General features: G+C 40.7%; 1 protein-coding gene across 1 annotated transcript in view; it reads right to left on the minus strand.

The window, feature by feature from the left end:
- The window catches only part of CCND3 (cyclin D3), a 120,089-nt gene that overhangs the window by 58,209 nt on the left and 53,421 nt on the right, over positions 1-8,459 (minus strand). The window lies entirely within an intron of this gene.

An 8,459-nucleotide genomic window follows, 5' to 3' on the forward strand; every position in this document is an offset into this window, starting at 1 on the left:
TGAGCCACCACGCCCGGCCCTTTTTTTTATTTTTTAAATATATATGATCATGTCATCTGCAGAGAAAATGTTACTTCTTCTTTTCCAATTTGGATGCCAATTTTTTGTCTTACTGAATTGCTTTAGCAAGGACTTCCAATACTATATTGAATAGAAGTGGTAAGAATGGGCATCCTTGTCTTGTTACTTGTCATGGATCTATTTCTTCGGATTTTAACTTTAGAAATGTTCTCCATAAAAATCAGGCCCATACTTTCATGATTAATGTAATTCTGATAGCCACTGCATTGTAGAGATTCATCTTCACAGTACGATATGCTACCTTCACAATTAGTTGTAAATGTTGCCTGCCTAAATAACTACCCCATTTTTGAGTAGTTATTACTATCCTGTGTAAATGCCTAATGTATGCCTGAACCTGTCGATATCCTGTAAACCAGCTCTGGATATTAATTAACTCTGGATTAATGGAATGTACTTTTATTTTTACCGGATGAAGAAAATGGCAAAAACATATTGTCAGTTACATTTCGCACTCATTCCTCTCTTTTGAGCTCCTCACTGGTCAACTTTAACTCATTGATTGCTTCTGGTGCCTGTAACATTGGCTCCAAAAGCTTGTAACACTGTTCTAATACTTCAGTGATACCTTGGAAGGACCCCTGATATTGCTTCCTATTGAGAGGTAGCAGCATTTCAGAAAAGACTGGGTGCTTATAGAAGCTAGCGTAAAGCTTGCGGAGTACTTCTGCTTAACTTTAGGTCATTAGTATACTAAAAGCTTTGCCTTCTATAGCTACAACTCCCATGGACCAGGCTTTTTGCTGTGTGTGTGTGTGTGTGTGTGTGTGTGTGTGTGTGTGGGTGTGTGTTTGTTTTAGAGAAGGAGTCTTGTTCTGTTGCTTGGGCTGCCAGTGGCTCAAGTGATCCTCCAGCCTCAGTCTCCCAAGTAGCTGGGACTACAGGTGCGCACCACCATATTCAGCTAATTTTTAAAAAAAATTTTTTTTATTTTTAGTATAGAGAAGGTCTTGCTATGTTGCCCAGACTGGTCTCGAAGTCTTGGGTTCAAGTGCCCTTCCTGGCTTGGCCTCCCAAAGTGCTGGGATTACAGGCGTGAACTAATGTGCCAGGTTACGGATTTGTTTTCTGAATGGCGAATTATGTCTATCTGGAATCTGCTTTGTGCTGAGGAGAAAACGCATCTTTTAGGCTTGGTGATCTCTTCTCTTCCTTTTTGAGGTTAGCTTTGTTCTCTTCCCTCTCTTTTTACCTCTGAAAACTTCTCTAGTGTCTCCTTAATTTCATCACTGATTCCTCAAACAGCTCTCAGATACTCCTTCAAATAAAAATAATTAAAACAACATTTCTCATTCTCACAGCCCCTCACCATCTTCTCTCAATCCTGACAACTACTGCATAATAGAGATTCACCTTCATAGCAGAATATGCCACCTTCACAATTAGTTGATAATATTGTCTGCCTAAATAATTACCCCATTTTTGAATATTTATTACAATGCTGTGTAAATGCCCAATGTATGCCTGATCATGTCGTACAGCAATTTTAACTGCTGTATCATTTTCCTCTTTCTAAATGTATCCACAATACTGATCCTAAAGGAGTATAATTTTCTTACAACTGATGATAAGCCTTGCAGCTGGGCTAACATGGCCATGGCCTCTTGGCCTCCTAGGGGGTGACTTTTAGATAGAATCCCAAGTGCATGATTTATGAAAAAATAATTGATAAACTGAACTTCATTAAAATTGAAAACCTCTGCTCTACAAAAGGCAATGTCAAAAGAATGAGAAGACAGGTCACAGACTAGGGGGAAATAGTTGCAAAAGACACATCTGATAAAGGATTGTTATTTGAAATATGCAAAAAAACTCTAACTCTTAACAATAAGAAAACAAGACCAGGCGTCATGGCTCACTCCTGTAATCCCAACACTTTGGGAGGCCGAGGTGGGCAGATCTTGAGGTCATGAGTCAGAGATCAGCCTGGCTAACATGGTGAAACCCCAACCCTACTAAAAAAACAAAAATTAGCCAGGTGTGGTGGTGTGCACCTGTAATCCCAGCTACTCAGGAAGCTGAGGCAGGAGAATTGCTTGAACCCAGGAGGCGGAGGTTGCAGTGAGCCAAGAGCGTGCCACTGCACTCCAGCCTGGGCGACAGAGCGAGACTCTGTCTCAAAAAATAAATAAACAAAAGAAAAGAAAACAAACAATGTGGTCAGGGCACAGTGGCTCACGACTGTAATCCCAAGACTTTGGGAGGCTGAGGCAGGTAGATTGCCCGAGATCAGGAGTGCGCGACCAGCCTGGCCAATATGGCGAAACCGCATCTCTACTAAAAATAAAAAAATTAGCTGGGTGTGGCCTTTTGTATTAAAAACTACTCAGGAGACTGAGGCAGGAGAGTGCTTGAAACTGGGAGGCAGAGGTTGCAGTGAGCGAGACTGTGCCATTGCGCTCCAGCCTCGGCGACAAGAGTGAAACTCCATCGTAAAAAAAAAAAAAAGTCGGGCGCAGTGGCTCACGCCTGTGATCCCAACACTTTAGGAGGCCAAGGCAGGTGAATCACCTTAGGTCAGGAGTTCAAGACCAGCCCAGCCAACATGGTGAAACCCTGTCTTTAAAAAAAAAAAAGAAAGAAAAAAGACAACAACCTGATTAGAAAGTGGGCAGAAGAACTGAGCTGATTCCTCACCAAACATCTACAGATGGCAAGTAAGCATATGAAAAGGTGTTCTAAATCATATGTCATTAGAGAATTGCAGGTTAAAACAATAATGGCTGGGTGCCGTGGCTCACACCTGTAATCCCAGCACTTTGGGAGGCCAAGGTGGGCGGATCACCTGAGGTCGGAAGTTCAAGACCAGCCCGACCAACATGGAGAAACCCCATCTCTACTAAAATACAAAATTAGCCGGGCATGGTGGTGAATGCCTGTAATCCCAGCTACTCAGGAGGCTGAGGCAGGAGAATTGCTTGAATCCAGGAGGCGGAATTTGCAGTGAGCCGAGATCGCGCCGTTGTACTACAGCCTGGGCAGTAAGAGTGAAACTCCACCTCAAAATAATAATAATAATAATAATAATAATAATGATGTACCATTATGCACCTATTAGAATGGCTAAGATACCAAACATTGGCACATCAAATAATGGTGAGAATGTGAAGCAACAGAAGCTCTCATTCATTGCTAGTGGGAATGCAAAATGCTATATTCACTTTGAAAGACAATTTAACAGTTTCTTATGTAACTAAAAGTACTATTATTATACAATCCAGCAGTTATGCTCCTTCGTATCTGCCCAACTGAACTGAAAACTTATGTCCACACAAAAACCTGCACACAGATGTTGATAGTGGCTTTATTCATAATTGTCAAAACTTGGAGGACCAAGTTGTCCTTCAGTAGGTGAATGGATACCGAGCCAGAGCAATTAGGCAAGATAAAAAAATTAAGGACTTATACATTGGAAAAGAAGGAAGTCAAATTGTTCCTGTTTGCAGATGACATAATCTTATACATAGAAAAACCAAAAGACTGCCAAAAAACTGATAAACAAATCCAGTAAAGTTGTAGTATACCAAATCAACATACAAAAATCAGTAGTGTTTCTATGCATGAACAATGAACTAGTTGAAAAAGAAATCAAGAATGCAGTTCCATTATAATAGCTCCAAAAACTTAAAAAAAAAAACTATGAATAAATTTTACTAAGGAGGTAAAAGACTTCTGCAAGGAAAACTAAAAACACTGATGAAGAAATTGAAGATGATACAAATGTAAAGATAGCCCATGTTCATAGATTGGAAGAATTAATATTATTAAGATGATCCTATTGCCAAAAGCACTCTACAGAGTCATTGTAATTCTTACTAACATGTCTGTATATTCTTCATAGAAATAGAAAAAAAATCCTAAAATTAATAAGAAACCACAAAAGACTGGGCCAGGCATGGTGGCTCACGCTTGTAATCCCAGCACTCTGGGAAGCCAAGGTGGGTGGATCATGAGGTCAGGAAATCAAGACCATCCTGGCTAACATTGTGAAACCTCGTCTCTACTGAAAACACAAAAAATTAGCTGGGCGTGGTGGCATGTACCTGTAGTCCCAGCTACTCGAGAGGCTAAGGCAGGAGAACTGCTTGAACCCAGGAGGCAGAGGTTATAGTGAGCTGAGATCATGCTACTGCACTCCAGCCGGGCTACAGAGCAACGCTCAGTCTCAAAAAACAAACAAACAAAAAAGAAACCACAAAAGACCCCAAATAGCCAAAGCAATCCTGAGCAAAAAGAACAAAGCTGAAGGCATCACACTACCAGTCTTCAAAATATACCACAAAGCTGTAGTAACTAAGATAGCATGATGGTGACATAAAAACAGACACATAGACCAATAGAAAATAATTTTTAAAAACTCAGAAATTAGTCCATGAATCTATAGCCAACTGATTTTTGACAAAGGTGCCAAGAACACTCACTAAGGTAAGGAGAGTCTGTTCAATAAATGGTGCTGGGAAAACTGAATATCAATATGCAGAAGAATGAAACTAGACCCCCACCTATCACCCTTTACAAAAATCAGCTGCAAATGGACTAAAGACCTCAATGTAAGACCTGACACTGTAAAACTACTAGAAGAAAACATAGGAGAAATGCTTCAGGCATTGATCTGGGAAAGATTTTATGAACAAGACTTCAAAAGCGCAGGCAACAAAAGCAAAAATAAACAAATGGGATTATATCAAACTAAAAAGCTTCTGCACAGCAAACAACACAGCGAAAAGACAACCTACAGAAAAGGAGAAAATATTTGCAAAGTATTGATCTAATCAACTATTCACAGGGGATTAATATCCAGAACATACAAAGAACTAAAGATCTTAACAATAAAAAAATTCAATTTTTAAAATGGTCAAACGATCTAAAAGACATTTCTCATAAGAAAACATATGAATGGGCCAGGTGCAGTGGCTCACACCTGTAATCCCAGCACTTTGGGAGACCGAGGCAGGTGGATCACCTGAGGTCAGGAGTTTAAGACCAGCCTGGGCAAATGGTGAAACCCTGTCTCTACTAAAAGTACAAAAATTCGCTGGGTGTGGTGGTGGACACCTGTAATCCCAGCTACTCAGGAGGCTGAGGCAGGAGAATTGCTTCAACCCGGGAGTCGGAGGTTTCAGTGAGCTGAGATCGCACCACTGCACTCCAGCCTGGGTGACAGGGCAAGACTCCTTCTCAAAAAATAAAAATAAAAAACAAAATAAAATAAGAGGCATCCACACCCCCAAGTTTACTACAGCACTGCTGACAACAGTCAAGATATTCAAATCAACATCGGTGTCCAACAGCAGATGAATGGAAAAAAATGTGGTACATATACACAATGGAATACCTTTCAGCCATAAAGAAGAATGAAATTCTGTCATTTGTGTCAATATGGATGAAACTGAGGACATTATGTGAAGTGAGATAAGCCAGGAATAGAAAGTTAAACACTGCATGTTCTCACTCACATGTGGAAGCTTTAAAAAGCTGATCTCATAGAAGGAAAATGTAGACCAGAAAAGACTAAAGAATGGGAAGGGGAGGGGAAAAGAGGCATAGTGAGATATTTGTTAAAGGTTACAAAATTACAGCTAGATAAGAGGAGTAAGTTCCAGTGTTCTATACCACTGTTAGATGACTACAGTTAACAATGGTAATATATAGTTTCAAATAGCTAGGTGGAGGAGAGTAAATGCTCCCAAAAGAAATAAAATGATAAATGTTTGAGATGATGGATATGCTAACGACCCTGATCACTACACATTAGGTATATTGAAACATCACTATGTACCCCATAAATATGTAAAATTATTATTACTTTTTTGAGATGGAGTCTTGCTCTTTTGCCCAGGCTGGAGTGCAGTGGCACAATCTTGGCTCACTCCATCCTCTGCCTCCTGGGTTCAAGCGATTCTCCTGTCTCAGCCTCCTGAGTAGCTGGGACTACAGGTGCATGCCACTGCGCCTGGCTAATTTTAGTATTTTTAGTAGAGGCAGGGTTTTAACATGTTGGTCAGGCTGGCCTCGAACTCCTGACCTCGTAATCCACCCGCCTTGGCCTCGCACAGTGCTGGGATTACAGGATTGAGCCACCGCGCCTGGTCAATATGTATAATTATTATGTGGAATAAACTAGTGCATCCAGACAATGGAATATTATTCTGTGGTAAAAAGAAATGAGCTATCAGCCGGGCATGGTGGCTCACACTTGTAATCCCAGCATTTTAGGAGGCCGAGGCAGGTGGATCACCGGAGGTCAGGAGTTTGAGACTAGCCTGGCCAACATGGTGAAATGCTGTTTCTACTAAAAATACAAAAATTAGCCAAGTGTGGTGGTGTGTGCCTGTAGTCCCAGCTACTCAGGAGGCTGAGGCAGGAGAATCGCTTGAACCTGGGAGGCGGAGGTTACAGTGAGCCAAGATCAAGCCACTGCACTCCAGCCTGGGCAACAGAGAGAGACTCTTGTCAAGAAAGAAAAAGAAAAGAAAGAAAGAAAGAAAGAAAGAAAGAAAGAAAGAAAGAAAGAAAGAAAGAAAGAAAGAAAGAAAGAAAGAAATGAGCTATAAAGCTATAAAAAGACATAGAGAGAACTTAGATGCATATTACCTAGTGAAGAATACCAATCTGAAAAAGCCACATACTATATGATTCCAAATAGTCATATGCCACATAGCTTTTGGCCAACAATGGATGCATATATGACAGTGGTCCTGTGAGCTTATAATACCTTATTGTTACTCTACCTTTTCTACCTTTAGATAGACAAACACTTGCCATTGCGTTACAGTTGCCTACAGAATTCAGTACAGTAACCTGCTATACAGGTTTGTAGCTTAGGAGCAATAGGTTGTACCGTATAGCCTAGGTGTGTAGTAGGCCATTGTATCTGGGTTTGTGTAGGTTCACTCGATGATGTTCACACAATGACAAAATCACCTGACAACTCATTTATCAGAACATACTCCCCTCATTAAGTGATGTGTGACTGTAGATGACATTCTGGAAAAGGCCATACTATGGAAGTAGAAAAAAGACCAGGAGTTAGGGGAAACGGTGAGATGAACAGGAAGGGCACAGAGGATTTTTAGGGTAGTGAAAATATTCTGTACACTACTGCAATGGTGGATACATGTCATATGTTTGTCAAAAACCAAAAAAAGGACAACACCAAAAGTGAACCCTAAGGTAAATGCTGGCCTTTTGGTGATAATATGTCAAAGTAGGTTCATCACATGTAACAAAGATATCATTAGGGTGCAGGGTGTCAGTAGTGAGAGAGTCTCTGCATGTATGGGGATAGGAATTATATGGGAACTCTGTACTTTCACAGCTCAACTTTGCTGTGAACCCAAATCTGCTCAAAATCTATATTAGTTAAAAATTTTATTTATGCATAAGAACATACAAATGGTTACTTATTATAGCAAGAGATTTATAAACAACCTTATAGTCCAATGGGAGGGAAATGGATATATGAACTACATCCCACAACCACTCAGTTATATTTATGAAGTATTTATAATAAACAGGTCAAATGCTGAGAAATTGAAAAAAGCAGTAGATACAACTGTATAAATGGGATGATAACATTGTGTATTATAAAAACACTAGGAGAACAATATGCTAAAATGCTAGCACTGAGTTGTCTTTGGGCATTAAAATTTGTGTTTATAAATGTGTGTTCTTTAATTCTAAAACATGAGACAAAAATATATAAACGGCCTGGGCATGGTGGTTCACGCCTGCAATCCTAACTCTTTGGGAGGTTGAGGCAGGATTGTTTGCAGCCAAGGGTTCAAGATGAACCTGGCCAACATAGTGAGACCCCATTTCTCTTTTTAATAATATTAAAAATTTTAAGTTATAAATGTAATAATGTTAATTAAAGAAATTTAAAAGACATTAGGCCAGGCGCGGTGGCTCATGCCTATAATCCCAGCACTTTGGGAGGCCGAGGTGGGCGGATCACGAGGTCAAGAGATCGAGACCATCCTGGTCAACATGGTGAAATCCCGTCTCTACTAAAAATACAAAAATTAGCTGGGCATGCTGGTGTGCGCCTGTAGTCCCAGCTACTCGGGAGGCTGAGGCAGGAGAATTGCTTGAACCCAGGAGGTGGAGGTTGTGGTGAGCCGAGATCGCGCCATTGCACTCCAGCGTGGGTAACAAGAGTGAAACTCCGTCTCCAAAAAAAAAAAGACATTAATGTGCAGAGAACAGAAATCACCCCAAATCCTATCAAGTTGCCTTGAATAGGAAGACTTTAGCCCTGCGCGGTGGCTCACGCCTATAATCCCAGCACTTTGGGAGGCTGAGGCAGGCAGATCACCTGAGGTTAGGAGTTTGAGACCAGCCTGACCAATATGGTGAAACCCCGTCTTGGGAAAAAA

The sequence above is a fragment of the Cebus imitator genome, unplaced genomic scaffold, assembly GCF_001604975.1.
Source record: "Cebus imitator isolate Cc_AM_T3 unplaced genomic scaffold, Cebus_imitator-1.0 Scaffold197, whole genome shotgun sequence".
NCBI classification, from domain to species: Eukaryota; Metazoa; Chordata; class Mammalia; order Primates; family Cebidae; genus Cebus; species Cebus imitator.